Below are 23,926 nucleotides of genomic sequence, written 5' to 3' on the forward strand. Positions count from 1 at the left end.
TACAGATTATTAAAAGAAGAAAATATATTTAAGGTTTAATTTTTCTATCTGGCTTCTTCATTATACAAATGGAAACACTAAAAATTAGCAAAGTTAGATGATTCTCTGGAAATCATTCAGTTAATCAGAGTGGCAGAATCAAGACAACAATCCAACATTTCTTGTTCTCAGCTATAGCCTTTAAATAAAGTCACTAAATATATAAAGAATATCTGTTAGGATGGGAAAAAATCAAATATCCAATCAAATGGGCTTAAACAATACCTTGGATGATCTTGATACCTAACATAACAAGATTCCCACGTTGGTTGCTTCAGAATCTCAACAGAGTCATCAAAAGTTCCAGTTCTTTCCATCCTGCTCTGCCATCCTCTCTGTGTCAGCTTTGCCCTCAGCTGGCCCCTTCCTGGTTGCAAGATGGCTGCTTCTATCCCGGAAATAAACCTCCAGCAAGAAGGATGTATGGAGGAAGAAAGGAGCAGTATCTTTACACGCCTTTTTCTTAAGAGAGAGAAAACTTTTTCCAGAAGCCCGCAAGAGTAGAATTCTTCTTTTATCTTAATGACCAGAACTGGAGTTCTGCTTATCCTTAAACCAATCACTGGCAAGACAAATAGGATTACAGGATTCTCTTAGATTAATCATTTCAGAGTAGAATGAAAGCTGGAAAACACAACCACAAAGGCTACCACACCTCTGATTAAAATCAATAGCTGAAACACCATTTGTAGTGGTAATATGGTAATATGGTAATATCTATAACCCCCAAACTCTATAAACAGCAATCTTTTGTTTGCCCCAAATTCTATTTGGATTTAATAAACTAATAATTTCACAAACATACATGAAATGACCTAACCAATATCATCTTCATATTCCTTGATCTAAACCCTGGAATCTTAAAACAGAAAGCTCCCATTATGTTAAAACAGAGATTCAATAGTCTTATTGAAGACTATTAGAGACTAAATGTTTGTGTCCCCCAAAACTCATATGTTGAAACCTGACCCCCAACGTGAGTGTATTTGGAGGTTGGGCCTTTGAAAGATTATTATATTATGAGGACAGATACGCTGTTAATGAGATGAGTCCCTTTATAAAAGAAACCCCGCAGAGCTCTTTTGCCATCTATGAACCAGGAGCCAGGAAGCAGGACCTCACCAGACACTGAATCTGCTGATGCCTTGATCTTGGACTTTCTAGCCTCCAGAACTGTAGGAAATAAATTTCTGATGTTTATAAAACAGCCTGTTTATGATACTTTTTATAGGAGCCTGAACTGGCTAAACTAAGAGCCTATTCTGTAGCAGGTACTGATTTCATCACTGCCACATGCACCACATTTGATCCTTATAAGCACCCATGAAATAACTTTTTGAATCATTTCTGTATTAGCCTGGGTCTCAGAGAAGTTAATGGTGTCCTCAAACTCACACAGCTCTGAAGTTATTAATGTATAGATCCCAATTTCAAATCCAAGATTTTTGCTCTAAGTCCAGTATTATTTCTGCTCCATAAATTGACTATTATACTGGAAAATGATGTCAGCTAGTAGCTTAGGTTACGGGGCTGCGTAGAACTATTTTGTCTTCCTTTCTAATCTTTGTAAATAAACTATGTAAAAATTTGGCCAGAAGAGGGAGTCCATAACTAAATCCCAAATGGAACAGAGTTACAAAGAAAGCGCCATATACAGTAGAGGCTGGCAAACTGTAACCCAGCAGCTGCCTGGTTTTTAAATAAAGTTTTATCAGAACACAGACATTTGTTTACATATTGTTGATGACTGCTTTCTCTCTAAAGGGCAGAGTACAGTAGTTACAACAGCCCTATGGGCTGCAAAGCTGAATATATTTAGTTCTTTACAGAAAGTGTGAAAGTGTTCTACCTCCTCACATAAAGGAAAGCTGCTAGAATTTGAAATCAAGAGGCCTGAATTTGAAATCAAGTTCTGACTTGATATAATGGTTGTGTATACTTGGGGCTTTGTATTTAACCTCTCTGAATTCAGTTTCCTTCTCTGAAAGGTAGAAATCATGTTTAATTCAAGAAATTTTGAGAGTTATATGAGCTTATGTAGATGACAGTGGTGTGTAATTGAAAAGTGGTGGCCAGTACATATGAGCAGGAAGAATAGCTTTTGTCAAGGCACAGAGAAGACAGGAAAATCTCATTTCTCTGCTATATTGAGGTTTTCATAACATTAGAGCGAAAAAATCCAGGATATAGCCAAAGCAAAGTGAGAAGAATAGGGATATTTTGCTGCTCGAGGTAGCACTATTTGCTTGGCTGAGCAGCAGTTGATTGTGAAGAATTCAATGACATGAAGATAAGGTGATGGGCATGTCTCTCAAGTGGCTTCCTACAGAAGCCAGAAGAATAAATAAGAGGCCGATGGGCACTGGTGGTTAGCACAATTGACCAGACCAAATAATTCAGTGACCAGACAATTGTCTTTAAAGATTTTAAAGTTAGATTAAAAATATACCAGCCTCCTATGATTGCATTATCTGCTAAAAAAAGGTGCATGTTTCCAATTACAAAGGTCACACTGTCAAAAGACGGTAGCATTTACATTATAATAGGAATTTTAAAAATAAAAATATCACATTCTTATAATTTTTAAAAAACTTCCTGTGGCCTAAATTTGTTTATGATACATACCCATGTAAATTCATCCCTTGCTGTTGACCTTGACCACAATAAAAAAATAGTTATTTTTCTATTTTTAAGCTTTGTCAGCAAATATTTTTTCCCTCTTGTTCTAGGCCACCCTGGATTATAGAGGGGGAAAAAAAAACAGTAAAATATGGAGCAAAGTACAGCAAAAAAGGGCCATTTATACTGCTATTCTGACTGCTATTACTAGCAATAACTATGAACTCTAAACTGTTCAACAGTGAGTCCACACCAATAAGTGGAAACATTTCTTATAAGTGCTGTGTAATAATGTCTGACATGTATATAGCACTTTTCATCTGTAAGAATCCCAAAGCACCATGTGCAGCATCCTGGGATCACTTCATCTACTAAAAAGTATAACAGCCTCTGGAGTACAAGGTGGCAACCCTTCCATACCTGTAACAGTCCACAATTTTCAGTATTCTTGGGGAGAAGGCAAGAGGAAGTATGTGTCCATCTTATAGCCCTCCAGAGCCTGCCTAGTTTATGCTCTCCTTTCCTATGTTCAACATGTGGACCCAAAAGCTGAACTCTTCTACCTCTCTTTCTGCTTCAGTGGGAGGGCTGGTTCTTGAACAACAGTGGGGAATTGAGAAATCCTATTTAAGCACTGATTTATTTTGACTGCTTTTTATTTAGAGAAGGGTTTGTGTATTAGTCTGTTCTCATGTTGCTAATAAAGACATACCCGAGACTGGGTAATTTATCAAAGAAAGAGGTTTAATAGACTCATAGTTCCACATGGCTGGGGAGACCTCACAATCATGGTGGAGAGCAAAGTCATGTCTTATATGGCAGCGGGCAAGACAGTGTGTACAGGGAAACTCACCTTTATAAAAACGTCAGATCTTGTGAGACTTAGTCTTTATCACAAGAACAGCATAGGAAAGACCTGCTCCCATGATTCAATTATCTCCCACCAGGTCCCTCCCATGACACATGGAAATTGTGGGAGCTAGAATTCAAGATGAGATTTGGGTGGGGACACACCCAAACCATATCAGTTTGCGTGAGTTACATTAAAAATAACAACAGTAGAATTTCCTTTGAAACCACAACCATTTTTAATACCTGGTATTGCTACTTTCTAGCTGTAGATTTGGGGCAGATTTCTTAAAATTTTTAAGCTTCATATTTAAAAAAGGAGATACATTTAATACCTACTTCAAAGTAGGCTTACAAATTTAAATTTCAAGTGACTAGCAGAGTAGTCAGGATTGCATAGGCACAAAATAAATGTGTTTTCCTCCACTTCCACAGGGTATGTCTATAGGAAACAGTCTGTGTTCATTGATTAAATTGGGTGGTGGGAGGGGTTTGAGAGTGGAGTTCTATTATTTCTTAACAGAGAAGTTTACTTTAGTAATGGCAATGCTATGGATTAGGAGTCAAGGATTTGATTTAATAATCTTTGGGTGTGTCAGTTATTTGATGTCTCCAATTAACCCTGTCTACTAAAAGGAAAAAAATAATATCCCCTACTCTCCTCACTAAAGAATTAGAGAATAAATTAAATAGTATTCGTAATATGGCTCTACTTCCACAGAAAATGGTGCGGAGTAATGCAACATTACTCTGGTTAAGATTGTTAATCAAGACTGAATTGGAAAGAAAATAATAAATACAAGAAAAGGATTCATAAAAATCAAAGTCAACAGATAAGAAGGAACACAAATGCTATCTAAAGATGCCTCCCATCACTCCCCTATCCCCCATTATAAAAGTTCAGAAAAATATAGAAAACAAATAGAGGGTGAACCATCTGTTTTTTCTGGATTATAGTATATTCATTTGGAAAATAGTTATTAAGAACCTACTATGTGCAAAGCACAGAGAAAGGAATATTTCATTCTCAGAAAAAATTAAAAGGTACTCAGTTCAACAAACGTTCCTCAATGTCTGCTATGGACAAAGCACCATGCTCACTCTCAGTACTCATGAACTTGAAAAAATGATCTTAAAAAAAAAAAAACCCTTCATCTTCTAAGCCAAATGTCTATATCGATAGAAATAGCTATGTCATAGAAGAGAAGGTATAAAATGTATATGATAATTGTAAACAGCATGAGCTTTGGAATTGACTAATGGTTTAAACAAAAGAGCTCCACCATTTGCTAGCTTTGTGACTTTAAAATCTTTTTTTCCTCATACTTAATTCATAGAGTTGTTTTAAGCTTGGAACAAGTTTATGTATAAAAGTACTTTCCAAAGGGCCTGGCCTATAGTATTCACTTAATTACACTAGCTTTAAAATATTAATGATTTTGTCATGATTATTTACTAATAACTGGGAGTATAATGGATTTAGGGCAGTGATTATTAAGTGGGGGGATTTTGCCGCCCAGTAACATATGGCAATACCTGAAGACATTTTTGGTTGTCTAACTTGATAGGGTGAACGCTACTCTCTAGTAGGTAAAGAAGGGCCAGGGATGCTGTTAAACATCCTGCCATAAACAGAACAACCTCTCAAAACAAATAGTTATCCCATCCAAAATATCAATAGTTCTAATGTTGAGAAACCGTAATTTAGAGAAACTTATCTATCTGTCTGGCTATCTCTCTACCTATCTATCTGTCATCTATCCACCCATCCATCATCTGTCAATCAAAATCAGTTTTGCATCAGCTAAACCAATTTAATTGCTATTAGGTTAGCTAAGAATCAAAAAGCAAACTATGTCTCTAAAGTGAAGTCTGGAGCAAATGTGAAGCCTAGAATTTGTGAACAGAATATGGGATCCAGGAAAACCCGTGGTACTGTTGGTGATCAAGTATTGAAGCCCATTATTATTAAGGCATTAGACATAGAAACCAGGGCATTGCTGTGGGAAAGTACAATTTAGTGATACTTGCAACTCTGTCATTGAAGAGATAATAGAAGAAAATAAAGAAAAGCAGTCCAAACAGAGGCCACTAAGGCCAAAGAAACTCATCTGGAGAGTAACATGCTTAAAAACCAGCCTCAGGATCCTGCTGCTTTACTAAACGAAAAATGAGAAAACTTGAAGTACCATACAAAGAATTTCTGGTCTGTCTCCTGGGGCAATGGGCCTCCTATTCAAGTAAATAACTCTTTTATGATATAGAGAGTGAGAAAGAGAAAGATGTAACAATACAATCAGTCTCCCACGGGGCAGATAGTAGGTGAAGAGACTGTGAGAGGACTGGGAGCCAAGTGTTTGGTCTTGGGAGGGCCGGCAGCCCCAAAGAAACAGCTGGGAGCAAAAGGGAACATGGTGGTGTCTAAGCTGGAAAGGAGTAAATGCACAGAGAGGAGACAGCATCAGTGGATTGTGTTTTATGAAACTGCAGCAAAGAAAATTGCAGAAGAGACAAGGAACGTAGCCAGAGTGAAGAGTGTTGGCAAAAGTTAAAGTGACCTATTTTGAAGGCCTTTTGTAGCCAGGGCCCTGAACCCTAGTAATAATACAGGATATTGGGTAAATGTAGAGGAAATTCCTAATGCAGTTACAATGCACATAGAAGAGGAAGGATCATTCCAACTAACTGAGACAGTAGGACTGAGACACTTCTAAATATCCCTGTCTTGAGACTTCTTACCCACTTTTGTGCATCTGCAACAATTGGTAGTCAGACTCAGCAGGTTTAATTGTAGTTAGTTTTCATATTTATATTTCATAAAACTGTTCAAATGCAGCAAATATTGAGCCTCTGCTATGACAAGATACAGGTCTCAGTATTTAGGGAGATTAGAGTCAGGGATACAGTGTGACGGGATACAGTGGTGGTGGTGGTGGTGGCAACAAGTTAATAAGTACAGGCTGAATGGAGCCTGAATTCACAAACTGGAACCTGAAAAGAAGAAAATTCAGGAAAGAGACACATTATCAATATAGCATAAACGTACCCAAATCTGGACAGATACAGCAATTATCCTGATTAAATCTACCTAAAGAGAAGATAAGGTCAGGTCAGGGTTTGTTGAGTTGCTACAGAGCTAGAACCCAAGCAGGGTGTGTATGAATGAGCACTCAGGAGCTCGTCAACTTTCTTCATCAGAGAATTCTTTAGCCGTCCACTTAGATCACAGTTAGAAGAGGGCAGAGAGGCTCCGGGCGGGTCTCCCAGGAGCAACCGGGAGCAAGGGAGGAGATAGAGTTGTACATAGCTTCTGCAAATCTGCAATCTGGGGCCACTTGACACAGGGGCAAATAGACCTTTATGTCTAAAAGTCTTATTTTGTTTCATAAATTGTGAGTTAGTTAATGTTCATAATAAAGACCCTGAGTCATTATGAAAAATATATATTATATAGTAATTTCTATTCGAAAACTAGGGTAATATGTAAACCATTTCAGAAAAATAAGTAAAAGAGACATTTTGACATTTACGAAGCTAAACCTTAGCTCCAGATTGGTTCACTGAGAACAAGTCATACCTGAAGTGCTTAAGAACAGTAATTAGTAGGACAATCAACATTTGATATTAAAATATTATATAAAGCATGGATAAGTAAAACTTATTGACTCAGGAATAAACAGATTAATAGAATAAACACATTTCCTAAAGGAAACCCAAATACATAGGGAAATTTATAATATGATAATATAAAATTTATAATATGATAATTTATAACATGATATATAATATGATAATAGTGAAACATTAAACCAGTGAGGTAAAGAGAGAAATTTTAATAAAGGGTGTTAGGATCACTGGATAGCCATTTGGAAAGGAAAACATTATATTTATACCAGTACAAACTCCAAATGCATCCAAGTTTTAAATGTAGAAATGAAATTATAAATGTATTTACAGAAAACATGCATGAACTGTTTAATAACCTGACAGTATAAAATGATGACTCATATGGCAAACAAAACAAAAACCAAATCCTTCAAAAACATACAACTAACTGGGAAAAAATATTTGCGACTCTTGGGAATCAGAAAATGAATGAGGAACAACCGAATAGAAAAATGCTTTAAAAACATTAATAGACCAAAGAAAATGAAATGTAAATGGCTCTTAAACATCTGAAACAAAAGCACAATTTCACTCATAATTAAAGACTACATTGACATTCCATTTTCTCAACTATCGAATGGCAGAAACTATCCCAAAGTTTTTACAGCATGTTTTGTTGGCCAGGCTCTGGGTAGCGGCACTGACCCGTAATGCTGGTGTGAGTACAAAATGGTACAACATCTAAAAAGAAAATATAGCCACCAAATCTGGAAACATCTACCAAGATTACTGAAGCATTTATCCATTGACCCGGAAATCCCACTTTGGAGCCTCTTTCCTCTAGCATTGTTTCAAATAAGAAAAGACTGTGCAAAAAGGGGTGGAAAATAAAAATAAATGCTCATATTTACTTGTGTTGAAATAAAGCAACAAGGAAAACATGAAGACAATAAAAATGGTGATTGATAGGAGGCAGGAGAGTGAGATTTCTCACTGTCTACTTTTTATTATTATCTTTCTTTTGTACACGTATTAATTGTGCAAACTAAATTTAACAATTCTAGCCTGTAGCAGTGTTTTCCCAATGGTCATTCAGATGCCATTCTAACCATGTTCAAAATGTTTTTAACAAAACACGAATCTGATTATGTCAGGTTAAAATTCTTGGTATTTTCTCGTTGCCTTCAGGAGAAAAATCCCAATTCCATATTTGGCATACAAGGCCCCTCCCGACTTGTTCTGTGTGTCAGGATCTGCGGACTTTCCTCTTCTCCTTCATCTAGTGCAAGCCTGTCCGTGTCAAGATAATCTGCCTTATCTTGTTGTTTTGTTATTGTTCTGTTTTGTTTTGTTTTGTTTTAGGCTTTTAGCAGCCTAAAGCCATGGGTTTTAGTTTCTGTCTCTAGTGATAAGCAGAAAAGAGGGATGAGGAAGGGGCTTTACCGGCCCAACCAGAAACAGAAACTAAGAACCCATGACTATGTTCTTTCCCTTGGATACCCCTGATAGCGGATCCCTACTCTTTTTTTTTTCGAGACGAAGTCTGGGTCTGTCGCCCAGTCTAGAGTGCAGTGGCGTGATCTCGGTTCACTGCAACTTCTGCCTCCTGGGTTCAAGTGATTCTCCTGCCTGAGTCTCCCAAGTAGTTGGGACTACAGACACGCACCACCATGCCTGGCTAACTTTTGAATTTGTAGAGACGAGGTTTCACCATGTTGCCCAGGCTAGTCTCAAACTCCTGACCTCAAGTGATCCTCCCGCCTCAGCCTCCCAAAGTGGTGGGATTACGGGCGCGAGCCACCGTGCCTGGTCCTACTCATTTTTAACATTCAGCTCTGGGCTGTTCTCTCCCCATCCGTCCTTCCTCCCAGGGCTGGATGAGGTGCTCTACTTTACGTTCTGCATTTCTCAGTCACAGTCCAAGTCACACTTTCTGTTTCCTCTACTCACCTTCTCCTTCCCTGAGTCCCTGGAGGACAAGGTAATGCTTCTTAGCCTTCAATGTTTGACACACAGTAGGTAGTCAGCGTTTATTGGGTAGTTGAAGGAGTAGATTTGAATCAGCTGCTTCCTCTCACTTCCACACCCAGGCTTCTATACCCTGCTTTGTGTGACCCAGGAGCTGAGACCATGTAAACTTCGTTACTGCTTGGCCAGAGGCCCTTGTGAAATGCATCCAATAAGATGCACCAGAGAGAGCCTGCAAGGCTCCGGGAGGGAAAAGGGACTTGCTCCTTACTGTCCCTTGTCAGTAGCACCCCTGCTTCATTTCTTCACCCCAGTAAGTGTTCTCGTGTTCTAGAAGCAGCAGTTGAATCCCATTTGACGCCAATTTTTCCAACATTTGAAAAGCAGCCACATCACACCTAGTCAAAGATCTCAGCACCAGCTGAGGGATGCCCCTCCCTAGAGGCCTAAGTATGAATAATTGTAACCTCTGCTTCCCCTTGTTCCCAAGTCCACATGGACTTGAAGTTGCTTCTGGTAGTTGCTACCTCTGTAGTACCTTGGATTTCTCTCTGTTGAAATAACCAATGTGGCTTCTGTCTCTTGCCTAAAGCCAAGACAGGTCAGAGAAGGCCAGAATTCTGAGACATACTGCTGCCTGCTGGGTGCTCCATGCTCAGAATATCCACACATGTTTTCACTGGAAGTCTACACATGACTGTGGGCCACATAAATGAGTCCTGCGATCATCCTTCAGGGTTTCTGTTACCTCTGCTAAGTCCTCCATGAACTGAATAAGCTAATGGGGCCTCTACATAGGCCTGGGTAAAAAGGAGGACCAGCTTCCAGCAGTTTTAAGGGTGGCTTTGGCTCCCTGCTTCCTGCTATTATTTTGCTCTGTGTTCCAACGCAAAGGACTCAGGCCCATTCAAGTGTCCAATTATCCTTTGTTCTAGCTCATTATATCTGCCTCCTCCAGATGTCCTTTGTTCCACAAAATCTTTGCAGGTTTGAAAATTTTCTCTAATATGTAACAAGCATAGCAGAAGTACAATAATAATATTACCTAACACTTAAGCATTGACTGTAAACCACAAAGGTGAGATCCTCCTTTAATCCTCAAAACAATCTCATTTCATAGAGGAGGAAGCTTAAACACAGACATACAATCAGCTGCTCAGGGTCATCGTTATAGCCCAGATTTGGCCCCAGACAGACTGACCTATTGCTTCCATAAGGACCATCAGAGTAACCTTAACTGGAGATCATTTCGGCTGGTTTGCAAAAGGTGATGAGACTATGGGGTCTTGTTAGAATTACATTTTGTGTGAATGTGTGTGTACACAGTGTATGTAATATAGGCTCTAGAATTTGAGGAGAAAAAATATGTAGAATTTGGTGAAGAAAATGTCGTCTGTAAAGATTTTATGTAACATACTGTAAAACCAGAGGTCAAGAGTAGGGGGAAGGGAGGCACTGTCATAGAAAAAAATATATATAACTGCCCATTTCTCTTGGCAGTACCTGGATGATTGCTGGCTCCTTGGCATTAATCACCTGTCAGAAATTACCTTCCCCACACTTGACACTCCTACCTTGACAATTTTTGCCTCCTTGCTCATGAGTGATGGGGTGATGGTTTTACCCTATCCATCATGCATTTTGATCAGACTGTCATCCCTGGGTGACACACATCTCCTGGCTGGGACTTGGCCCCAAAGATGTCAGCCCCAAAGTGATATCTTGTGATGGTTGGGTAGATGGTTCTGGGAGCAGATTGATGGCAATCAGGGTGTGCTATATGTCAGCACCAGCTCGCCTGCTGCGATATATGAGCTATGCACTCAGATAAAAGTACAGTGCAAAGACGATGCTGGCCCGGGCCTACCTCTTTAGCATAGGGATGAGCCTAATTGGATAGATACTGGCACCTTATTTGAGGTCAAGGACAGGTCAGAGAGGGCCGGAATTCTAAGCTAGTAAGGAGGCTGAGTCTCTATGTTGTCTGAGCAAATGACTGAGAATGCCTCTTGATGCCAACCTTGGGAATAAAAGAACTGGAAGCCTAAGAAGTTTCTAAAACTCAGAAGACCCAAGAATCCCAAAGTAGCAAAACTAGGGGAGTTAAATCATGAAGATCGAAGAGTAGACTCTGCTTTCAGAAGAAATACATTTGTAATTATCATTATATGCTGAGGGTAATTAGTTTCATAAATCCAGGTCAGTACAATCTTTTTTAAGTGGAGAAACTCAAAGGCTTTTTTTTTGTTTTATTTTCATGGTGTCCCAGATTTTTTATCAGCATTTGGTACTGTTGCTTCCCCTCCTTTTTGAAATGCTCTTCTCCTCAACATCTACTGTTTACCTATCTAGAGCCACCTAAAATTCCTCCTCCAGTCCTAAATCCCTATTGAGTCATTCTTACTCAGTCTTATGTTGCACATTTGTAAAACAAATTTATGTTGGTTTTTATCACACAATTCACATATTATCATCGTCCCATACTGGGTATAAGTTAAGTTTGTATTAGCTTCCTCCAACTTGATTAGAAGATTAGAGATTATATTTTATCCATTTTGGGTTCCAAAATGGATATACTTAATACTTAACACTAGTATATACTTAACACTAGTATATATATGCTTTAGGACTGTTTTTGATTAATGGTATTTAGGCATTAACACCTAACACAGAGGGCTAGGTATATAGAAGCTAAGTAAGAGCGTACTGACAGACTCAGATAGGGGTCGATGTCTTGTTTAGAACTGTGTCACTAAGGCAGCACACACTCTGCACCCTTTCTAGATATACAGATGCCATTCCTATTCTCAAAGTCACAACCAGCAAATTGAAAACATTTCTTGGGCCTCACTCAGTAAATGCCTTGCGGTTGAAATGGCATCTGTTTCAAACACCATTTATAAGAGCAGATAATAATACAGGGGCTTGATCTTAGCAGCAGAGATGTGTTAACTTTCCCAACGTGCCATATTTTCTGTAATTTTGAGTAAATTTCACTTGCTTTACTACCTCTACTTCAAACTCTCTCATTTGAAGAGTAATTTCTTTGGAACACTGTCCAGGTTAACAAGAGGACTCCTTTCCCATTTTGACTCCTGATGTTGTCCTTAACCTAAATGTGTAATTTCTTCTCACTTTTCTAACTCTTATCACAGTCTCTCATCAGAATTCATTCTGTTAACTCCTCAACGCTTTCACCCACACATTCATTCCACATTTATTAAACCCAGCTACTGTTATTTACTCTCCTGGTTTTACTCTTTGTTAGCTATGTGACTTTGGCTTTTTCTGTAGCTCAGTTTACTCATCTACAAAATAGGGCCAATAACAGTGTCTGCTTTATAAGGTTATTGCAAAGATTGTGTGTGTGTGTGTCTGTGTGTGTGTCTCTGTGTGTGTAGCACTTAGATTTCTGCCTGGCACAGTTTAAGGATTTATTATTATTTTTCTCTTCAGAAAGAACTGCATAAACTGCAATGAAAAGAAATGCTGAGCCTCCAGAGCACTATGTTTTTCTCCCTCCAATCTAAAATGAGTGACAACAGATTAATATTCTTCAAATACAACTTTTATCACACTACTCTCCCCACAAAGTTTCTTGAGCAGCCAAGAAAAGAGAGCAATTATGGTGGAAGGCTGGCTGATGTGAAAATCCAGAGATTTCAGAATAAAGCTCGGTTTCTATGGAAGACTGGCTCACTTATTGATCTGTCAAACCGTCCATCATCAGATAATTTATGAGTTCCTCCATTTGTGATCACGATTCCTGCTGGGTTACAGGAATAATCTAAGATGCAGAAGGATGTAAGGAAACAAAACATCCACAAAATGAGTAAATTCTGAGCCAGCACTTCCCAAACTGAGACCTGAAGAATTTTTGGAAATTATGTAAGGAAGGAAAAGTCCCATAATCACAATGTTCGGGAAACCTTAAATTTATCAGGTTAGCCTTCCCTACTGCTACCATCCTATTCCAGATTTTAAATCATTTGACATGGATTATTGCTGTAACCATCTGGTGAAACTGCCTCGCATTTGTTTCTTCCTCTGGTCCAAAACTTTCTATTTATTCAGGAAGGATTGTTCTAAAACATAAACTTGGTCATACCATTCCCCTGTTTGAAATCACTGATAGTTCTCTTTGCCTACAGCCTAGAATCCAATTTCTTAGTGTGACGTATAAAACCCTTCAGGATCTGGGCCACAAACTGTGTTTCCAATTGCCCCTCCAATCTTCCTATTGAAACACACCCTGTATTTTGTTCACACCAGAGGTTTTGCTCTTCTTTGACATTCCAGGGACATCCATCACCTCTGTGCATACTATTCCCAGTGGAATGACCTTTCCAGGCACATAGGTACTAACTTATTTAATTCTCACAGCAACACTCTGTGATATGTTTTATTATTATCCTATTTTACAGTTGAGTAAACTGAGGTGAAGAGTAGTTAAATAACTGGCAGATTTGAACCCAGACTATCTAGCTCTGGTGCTAAAGATCTTAAACCTTGGGCTTTCCTGCCTCTGGGAAGTTGACAGAGAGAGACTGATAACAAACTCTTACCGACCCAAGTCAAGTTAAGCTTCTCCCTGAACAAATACACACTTTTTTCTTTCTCCTAGAGGAATGAATAAATTATCCCATTATTTTTTTCTCTCACCAGGGGTGTGTGTGTGTATACATACAGTGTTATACACACACATACACACATATATATACATACTGTATGTATACACACACACACACATACATATACACACACACATATACAGTCACACATTGCTTAACGACAAGGATGCATTCTGAGAAATGTAGTGTTAGACAATTTTGTCATTGTGCAAACATCAACAAATCTAGGCAGTATAGCCCAAAAAACACACTATAATGGCATACTATTGCTCCAGGCTACAAACCATGTCACTATACTGAATACTGTAGGCCATTGTAACACAGTGGTAAGTTTCTGTGTACCTAAATATGTAAAAGGTAATATGTTGCACTAGGATGTTATGACAGCTACAACATCACTAGGTAATGGGGATTTTTCAGCTCTGTTATAATCTTATGGGGCCACCATCATATATGTGGTCCTTTGTTGACTGGTGCATGACTGTACATGGATAAATACATATACATATATCTATCCTCAATTACAAGTGTTTATTTAGTTGTTTAGAGACCTGTGGATTCTCAGGAACAGAGACCCTTTATAAATACCCTGACATTCAGCCCTACCGCAACAGCCAGGCACCTGGTGCTTGTTAGACACTTAAATCTACATGGAGGTGAATTAAAAGGAATCTGCTTGAAGGTAATGGGAGGCTGTGGTGACAGCTTCGTTATGATTTCTGTCCAACAGCTCTCAGAAACACAACTGATAAATGCAAACCCTTGTCAAAAATGACAGCATGTCTGCTGAGCTATATGTTCCAAGCAAGTGTTTCTGAACTGTAATTGTTGCAGCAGGGTTTAGAAATGGAACTCAAAGTACTTGCAAGAGAGTCCACCTCAGTCAAGAACTCCTTCCTCTGAAATGGCTTTGGAAAAATCAATTTGCCTTCCTATCTGAGATTTCTTGGTCACTTCTCACGGACGTAGGTGTCCTTGGTATGCAGTCGCTCTTCCACAGGCCTTTCAATATCAGAATCAATCCCAAAGCCCTGGGTCTGGCTCCCACTCAGGGGTTCGTGTCTTGTGAAGAGCTCTACAGCAGGCCAGAGGGCACAATTCACCCATGTGCCTACCAGCTATTGAGCTCCTCTTATGCACCGGCTCTGTGCTCAGGCTGGAGATGCAGACAAGGACAAGATATAGCCTCTGTCCTAACAAAGTTCACAGTCTTATAGAAGGCAGACAAGCAAGTCAATATTATGCTATGTCACATTGTGGAGGCCTGATACAGGCTACTTAGAAAACAGGAGACAGCCTCCAATCCTTTGAGGATTGAAGGGCCTTAGAAATAGCTTTGCAGGGGAGGTGATGCTTGGTCTGAGCCTTCAAGGAAGTAGGAATTACTCAAAGACAAAACTTCAAATGCATTGTTAATTCCACTTCCATAGTCTCTTGAGTCCATTCACTATCATCCCTCTTCTTGTCTTCCAGAATAGCCTTCTAAATAAAGGCTCCACCTATTTTCTCTTGATTCATTTATCATACAGCTGCCACAGCAATTGTTTAAAAATGTAAATTAAATCATATTGCTTCTTTGCTCAAATCCAACCCATGACTTCCAATTGCACTTGCTATGAGCTACAAGGCCCTGCATGATCTGATGCCTGGCTCCGACTTCATCCTCACCTTGTGCTGTGTCCCCTATACCTACCACACTCCAGCTGCACTGGCCTTTGTTCAATTCTGTGAGCCTGAAAAAGCCTTTTTCACATTAGGACTTGCACATGCTGTTTCCTCTGTCTGGAAGTCTTTGCCATAGATTTTCACCTGGTACACTCTAAATGTCACCACCTTCCTCTCCTCCCTGATTGTCTCTATGTCAACACTCAAGTTTTTTCCTTCCCAGCAGCTATCACAATGTTTTTATTTTACTCATGTTTATTTTTTGTTTTGGCAAAGGTAGGGATTGTTATTTTTCTTTGTTAGCCCCACCAGGCCATAAATTGCACAAGCCTTTGGATCGTGTTGACTCCTCATCATTTGGTCTTATCTGGCACGTAGTAGGTACCCAGGAAATATGTAAAGAATGAGTTAAAGAAAGGAAGACTTGGGGACATAGTTCACTTAGGACCTACAGTAATTGATGGTGATACACCTATGGTGATTGGCGGACGTGTGGGTGTCAGGATATGAGACTGGAGAGACAGAGCAAGGGCCCGGCTGTGAAGTGTCTTGCATGCCACTCAGAATGATAAGAGTGTCATATTCAAACGATGGAGCACTACTGAAGAATTTTAAAGCAGTGAACGTTTTGACATATAATAAGGTTTTTGCGTTTTGTCCAGGGCCATCCATGTGAGAAATATGACCTTGAGAACTAAGAATGTCCAGTGATTGTCCAGTCCCTGCCCTGTGTCCTTCTATAAGATTCTGAAAGGAGCTGCATTTTACCATTGGCCTAAACACAGAAACTGCCTCATGTTCCTTGCAAATTGCTACCTATATTATGGCTCTTATTTTTTCTTTCACTGAGGGACAGCTTTGGATAAAAAAGAGCAAACAGGGTAATTACTGATCTTATTGGTTAAACGGTGACAAGAATTTAAGTGTGACCATTGCACACCATTCCTCTGCCTTCTATTCCCATCTGAAACATAAGAAAATATTTATATGTAATCATTTGTCATTTTCACACTCTGACAAACCCTTTCCATATTTTTATTACCAAAACCCTGTAAAGTGTACAAAATGCACATGATATAGTGAAGATTTTATGTCACTTTCCAGACCAACTCTATTGCAAAAGAACCGAGCAGGCTGTCTCCCAAGATATATTTGTACAAGGACTGGTGTAACACGCAATATATTCTGGATTCTCCCTCTGCCCAACCTTCAATTATTTGACCAATGGGTAGCTTTTCATTATTTGAACTGAAAATGTCCTTTTGATAAATTTGTACACATTTCAGCTTTACTTAGGAAAGGCATCTGCTTCGAGTATTTTCTGGGAAAAGCAATATATTGAATCTGAAAAAAAAATTTCACTGGGCAATATTTATCAAAAAGTAAATCACAAGAGGTTCATATATTATGATCTAAACTGAGTCTCTTTCTAGCCTTAAAATATAACTAGCATAGAGTAATTGAGAAGTGCTATCTGAAAAACCACTTGTTTAAACAAACACCATAAAATAATAAATATTCTACTACCTGCCTATCTAATTCCTGGCAATGAATTATATTTTTATTGGTTTCACCTTTTATCTTCATTTTTTAAAAGAATTCTACTAATAGTTACTTTTTCTATTAAACTTAAATGACATGGAATTCCAAAGTATTAAACGAAGATTTGATTTTTAGTTAGATTTTTATTAGCTACAAACAGCTTTTATACTGTAGAAATCCCTAATATCTCTACTTTCCACATCAGAATCTGAATCGTCTCAGCTCTACCAATGTCTTCCAACTTAGTCCCCAAAGTCAAGGACTTACAGTTGTTGTTTGAGGGAAATTTCTTTTTAGGAGATTATCTAGATAGTTTTTTTTTTTTTTTTTAATATCACAATACACTTTTGTTTCTGATTATCTTTTTTGGGGCGACGGGAGGCGGGGGAGGTGGTGACGGAGTCTTGCTCTGTCACCCAGGCTGGAGTACAGAGGCGTAATTTCAACTCACTGCAACCTCCACCTCCCGGGTTCAAGTGATTCTCCTGCCTCAGCCTCCCAAGTAGCTGGGATTACAGGCACTCGCTACCATGCCTGGTTAATTTTTGTATTTTTAGTAGAGACAGGGTTTCTCCATTTTGGCCAGGCTGGACTCAAACTCTTGACCTCAGGTAACCCGCCTGCTTCGGCCTCCCAAAATTCTGGGATTGCAGGCATGAGCCACTGCGCATTGTCTGTTTCTGATTATCTTATCCAGATCCTCTAGCCAGATGAATGACAAAGAAAACCCTCCTATATGCAATGCTAGAACATCCAGGATCAAAATATGAGACTACCTCATGGCCTATTTGTATATATTGCATTTGAGTTCAAATGCATCTTAGATCTTTCAGGAGCTTGAATATATGAATCCACAAGAGTATGCAAGCTTTAATGTTTTTAGTGCTATGAATTTCTCTGGGTGATTTGGGCATTTCTGCTACAGTAAACATTTAAATGCACTAAAGCGTTTCCACAAGGTAGCTCACTGCGTTTCCATCAACACTGAGCATGTTCTTTACTCTGGAAGAGGCTGAAAGTCCTCAGCAGGGTAAGTGGGATGGGGGTGGGGCTGGGGGAATCCAGACTTCACTCTCCATTTTCATTTTTCAAGAGCAAACCTGTTATTGTCAAGTAACTCTGAAATTCCACTTTGAGATGAAACTGAAATTGAGCTCTGAAAACCTCCATTGAAGAGCACCAAATTACAGAAGAATTTATGTTTAAATACCAGACTCACTAGTTTTCTGATAATTCCTCTGGGTGAGGAGGAGGAAATATGTACACAGAATCTGGGATGTCCATTGAGCCCATCCCCCTATATGCAGGCATAGCCACATTGATTGCCCCAACACTGCGGTATTTCACATCCCATAAACAGAGTATGCTTTTTCTATTGGCAACTTGTTATGGGCTCTGCCACCAATACTGAAACTGTCTTCCTTACATGTAATCCTATCTGATAAAATGAAATGTTTTTATTGTAAAAGCAATGCAATGTTTTATCGAATATGAGCATTTAGAATAAAATTAGAAAGTACAGCACAGATTTCACATGAAAGACAGTACAACATGGCTGTGGGAGAAAGAGACAATAAGAAGCTTGTGGCTTCCTTGAGAGAAGGAGTCATTCAATTCTGGTAAAGCTATTTGGGAAATAGGAGTATCAGAAAATCTTCCTTTGTAAAACCCTTTCTTAAATGGACCCAAATATGATTGCCATGAAAATATTTATTGTTGATATTTTTTTTTTTTAGTTTCTATAATCAGGAGATAAAACTTCTTTGAAAACAATGGTTGCTTTTAATCCTGTTTTAGAATCAATTACAAGACTTAGTCAATTACAGAGACTCTGCAGAGAGGTCCATACCAGGCTATAAGTATAACAGATAATAAATGGGTACCTGAATTTGTGCTATGGGAAACGACAGTGCTGGATACTTTCCACTTGCCTCTCCATATTTACTCTCCACCCTATCCCATGCTCTGTATGTTTCAGGGCATGAGGACAGCACCAATAGGTGCTCTTGCCTGCCAGCTTCCGGTTGACTCTGCCCATAGGAGGTGCTAGTAAGTGACAGAGGCCGGGAGGAAACTGAAGGAATGTTTTCCTCAGCTCCTTCCCTGCAAGATCATAGTGGACTGGCTGGGTTCCTCTACCAACGACCCCGCTTCAGACAGTCCTCCTTTCCATACGAGGACCCTCAGCGGATTTTGAAAACTGCTCCTTCCTTTACTTCTTCAGGAAGAGAATGGTAATTGCATCCACTACTATGAGACCCTATGTTCTGCACAATTTATTTTCCTAAACCCTGTTCATATCTTCGAAAGCATTTCCTGTATTACACTCGGTTCAGTTATGAAGTTTGACGTACTATTTCTTGCCTGCTGATAAAAAATACTGGAAAAACTCATGAAAGAGTAACGCAATCCCCTTCCTAGAAACGTAGCAGGGTCAGGGTCCTTTTGCACAAACTATGTTTGCTTGTTTGTTTGATAGACTTTTTCTTTTTTTTTTTAAGGGCAGTTTTAGGTTCGCAGTACAATTGAGAGGAAGGTACAGAGACTTCTCATATACTTTCTACCCCCACAAATTCACATTCATAATGTTTCCCACTATCTCCCACCAGGGTGACACTGTTTTCTATAAAAAGAAAAACTGAAAGTTTCTCTTCAATTTAAAGAGTTTACAAGCAATTTGAGGATGTCTACATTTCCACTGTGGAATACATTTTTTCCTCTTAAATGGGAGGAAATTAAAAAAAAATTGGGAATAAACCCTAATAAATATCCCAAAACAACAAATTCCTGGTTGCTTGTTGGTGGAGGTGTTTAAGAAAGCTGGTTTAAAGGATCTAAAAATAAGAGATGCCTCTGAGCAAGTTGTTCTGCCATGAATTTCTGGAGAACATTTTGAGAACATCTGGAATAAAAGGGATCTGAGACATTATTTCCTTCTGTCTCCTTCTGGTGCCTGAATACTTGCAGTGACAACTCTGCCAAAACATGGCTCAGTCTTTGCTTGCACATTTCTGGTACCTGGGAGTTTCCTGCCTCCCGGGGCAACTCACTCCAGCATGAACTGATCGCATAATGTGGAAAGCTCCACATTCCACGGAGCCCCAGCCCGCCTCCCTCTAGCTTCCACCCACTGACCCTAGTTTGGCTCTGGAGGGCAGAACACAGTGAGCCTAATCTGTCTTCTCTCTGACAGCCTTTCCCAACGCGAAGGCAGCAATCATGTTCTCCCTAAGCCCAAATCCCTAGTTCCTAGTGGTGGAGACACAACCCTCTGAACACAGACACTATTTTATTTTATCAATGTCCTGAAGTAAAAGTTGTGTTTGAGGTGTGATCTAATCAGCATACACTAACACTGCCCGCTTCTACATTCCAAACACTGTATTTCTATCAATGGAAACTCAGAGTGCACTCCTTGTAGAACAGCCCCATCACATTGTTACAAGCCCAGGGATTGGGAAGGTACAGTTTTTCATATGATGGGCCAAGAGAACTTAGAAATTTGACAATATATCAAGATATGTAGTGTACCCTGTCAAGGTCCACCAAGTGCCTACATGATAAGGACAGTAATAAATAAGTTGTGAAGTTTTGGAATTTTTTCATGAATTTCCATAAATGAAATTGATGATAAGATGACTCACATAGAGCACCAAGGTGACAATATGTCTATCACCCAGTGCTAGGTTCACCTTCCTGGCTGAACAAGGTGGTTCAGAAAGTCACCAGCAAAGTCCTGGGAGTCGAAACACTTGAATTCCAATACAACCGACTGAGCCCCTGAGAATCAATTCATCCTTTGGAATTATCCTGTGTAAACTGGGGATAATAGACCTCATGTAGTTATTGTGATTATGAAATGGGAGTGTTCCAGAGACAATGTTCTGTAAACTCTAAAGCTCAGTACGGACAAGCATGTCACATGTGAGGGGAGAGCATTGGATCAGGAGAGAAGTCCTTTATTTATCTGGTGATATTTCCGGCCATTACCTTGTCCAGGTCCTAAGAGATGTATGTTTCTTTGACTTTATGTATACACTGAAAACATAGTACAGTAAGTCGTCACTTGATATTGACAGACTCTTAGAAACTGACTTTAAGCAAAATGACCTACAACAAATCCTCAAATAACATCCTTTTGTTATAACATTGGTGAGAAAAAAAGTTGGTTTTGTTATGCATTGTTTCACTTAAAAGTTGCAGTTTCCAAGAACCTACTGATGGTAAGATGTAGAAGACTTACTATAATGGGGTTAAAAATTATTCCACATAGTTATGGGACTTTTTTCTGCCTCCAAAATAGCCCATTTACATGCAGGAAGGAGATTGGTCACTGATGAAAAACTAAGCCAAACAAAGAAGGAAAGATGGTTAAACATCTAAATTCTCCCATTCTTCAAGAAACCACCAAAGAGTGAAGAAGTAAGAGAACGTACCTTCTTCCATCTTTGGGCCAGAAATATGCATGTGCTTATATGCTGGCTATTCTAACAATTGAGTTTACAACTGCCAAGCAATGTTTTCTTAAAAACAGGCCCTTTTACAGGAAAGGAAGGAACTGGTAGGCATCCTTATAAAGCATGGTGAATGTTGGCACCTGGGAAAGGTGTACTTTGAATCCACCTGGACACAAATGGAGAAGACAGGGCTTTCGGGAAGACAGAGGTAGTATCTGCACAAAAAAGCAGTCCACCACAGCCTTCTCTACCACCATCTGGATATGTTTATGAGCAACAGAAGCCTTCTCTTTTTCTTCATTTTTTTCCATGTGATAAATTTTCAATCTGATATTTCTATTTAAATGAGTAAAAAGATCAATGGAATCAGATGAATCCCAATTGGTATTTGACAGTTTTCAAGTAACATTGAACCACATATGGAGTGTGCTGAAAGCACATAGAATAGATGATTGAGCACTGCTCATAGTTTCAATAGTGGCTTAGAAGATCAAAAGATGATTTCTGCAGATGTAGTGCCAAGATAATTACTACATTTCTGGGGCCAGATTTAAATAAGTTACACAAACTTATGTCAGTTGTATTTATAGTTTAATTGCTTTTCACATTATCTCATCAGATTCTTTGTAGACCTTATAAGGTTGTCAATATAAGGATTATTATCCTTATTTTACAGATGAGTAATCTGAATTCCAGAAGTCTGAGACATTTGCTTAAGCTCACTTTAAGCCTGAAGCCTAAATAGGTTTTTAAACGTTTTGTTGGAATGATTGAATGAATACATGAAAAAAATAAATGAACAGATAGCAATAGGCATGAGTAGGTCCAAGGTCAAGTTTCCTGACCTTGGGTTCAAATGTTTTCCAGTATACCAGCAATATTCAAACTTGAGCAATATGTGTGTTGCTCAAGAAAAGAATCTCCATTGTAATTATATTTATTATAATATTCTAATGGGCAGCATAATTCTGGTATTAACTTTTCAACTCTTATCAGTAAAAGACTGGGGCATCTAGTTTGAATTTCCTTTGTCATTAAGGTTTCACATTGTGTGCCTGCTCTGTGTCCTCTGATTTTGTTTCATGCCACGCTGAACTGTGCTCACGGTTTCCTCTTATCATTGACTTTTCATACCAATTGTAGAGAATTCACAGCTTTTCCTTCAGCAATTGTGCTGGGCTCAGATTTTAAATTGATTTTTGGCTATTCCACAGCTCTGACTGCTGGTGTTTCTACTTCGACAATCCATGATACCAGAACAGAAACATGGGCTTTTAAAAATACGCACTCTAGGAACCTTATTTATCTGTTGTTCCAGTGTTCGAATTTTAGTTTCCTCCTTTGCATTTTGTGAGCTCTATTTCTGTATATTTGCTACTCTATGGAATGCTGCAGGTAAGGGAATACAATACTCTGCCCCTTTAGTAGGGGACATTAAGAACAGATCTTAGAATAAAATAGCTACTTTCCTGTATATGAGTCATTGGCACCACTGACACTAGCAGAATCCTCCTCTGCCGCCCATCCCAAGCCCAACCTTTGACAGTAGATGCCCTGGGTTTGCCCTACCTAACTAGCTCACAACCACTGTCCTCCCAGCCACATTAAAACTGCAAAGAATGCGGAAATGTATCATAAGATGTAAATCTTTCCCTCAGGAAGTTTATCCCATACTTGGATTTTAGGACTAAACACATATAACATATATGGAGAACAATCAAGTGTCACACCATGTTTTCGTATTAACCATAATTAAAGAGGGATTTGAAAAATGGAGAAAATTCTGTGGGCTAAAATGATTGGAAAATGATTCTTGAACCCTCAAGGGGCAATGCAAGATCTTAAAAGTACATAGAATTTATAAAGGGATGAGAGCAATAAGGGTATTACAAGTGGGAGAACAGCACTAATAATGAGTGCATGGGAAGAACACATGCTCCAGTGAACACTATCTCCTGGCTAGGTGACAAATTGGGAATTGGAAATAAAATGTGAAAAAGAAAGTCAGAAAGGAAAGATAAGGACTAAAAGGGGTAGACAATAGGGAGGAGCCATTGACAGTCCTGGAGCAATGAAACAACATAAGATCTGCACTTAAAAGTTCCATCTGGAAGCTATACTCACATAAGCTCTGTAGTCAACAGAGGATAACATCTAAACTTGAACAGATAACACAAAATGCATGACTGTTCACAATCTGCCCCAACCTTCATCATTGCTTTCTTCCCATCCTAATATTTGAGATACAAAGAGCCACTTGGCATCCCAAACATTTCATGAATTTTAATGCCTCTCTGCCTTTGCTTTCCTCTCATCTTCTTTCCTCCTGATTTCTAATTCATTCTTCAAGGCCCCCTCAAATTTCTACCATCTGTGATTTATTAGTAGTTATTTATTGAGCTTACCCTGCAATGTATTAAGTGCAAGGGACCAGGCATTTCAAAAATTATCTATCTATCTGTTGAGAGGGAAAACAGAAAGAGTGAGAGAGCAAGAGAGAGAGGAAGAGAGGGAGAGACTGAGATAATACATTCCTAGTTTTGCAATTGG

General features: G+C 39.0%; 1 protein-coding gene across 7 annotated transcripts in view; it reads left to right on the forward strand.

The window, feature by feature from the left end:
- Positions 1-23,926, forward strand: part of LOC105490044 (WD repeat domain 72) — a 294,422-nt gene that overhangs the window by 256,308 nt on the left and 14,188 nt on the right. Inside the window, exon 24 of one of the 7 annotated variants that reach the window (XM_071066823.1) lies at positions 12,538-13,052. The exons of 5 other annotated variants lie outside the window; for them this stretch is intronic. The gene's annotated coding sequence lies outside the window, so the exon portion shown is untranslated. Of the gene's footprint in view, positions 1-12,537; positions 13,053-23,926 lie in introns of those variants that run through there. One more of the 7 variants, XM_011755278.2, reaches the window with a different exon arrangement.

The sequence above is a fragment of the Macaca nemestrina genome, chromosome 7 (genome assembly GCF_043159975.1).
Source record: "Macaca nemestrina isolate mMacNem1 chromosome 7, mMacNem.hap1, whole genome shotgun sequence".
In the NCBI taxonomy this organism is placed as follows: Eukaryota; Metazoa; Chordata; class Mammalia; order Primates; family Cercopithecidae; genus Macaca; species Macaca nemestrina.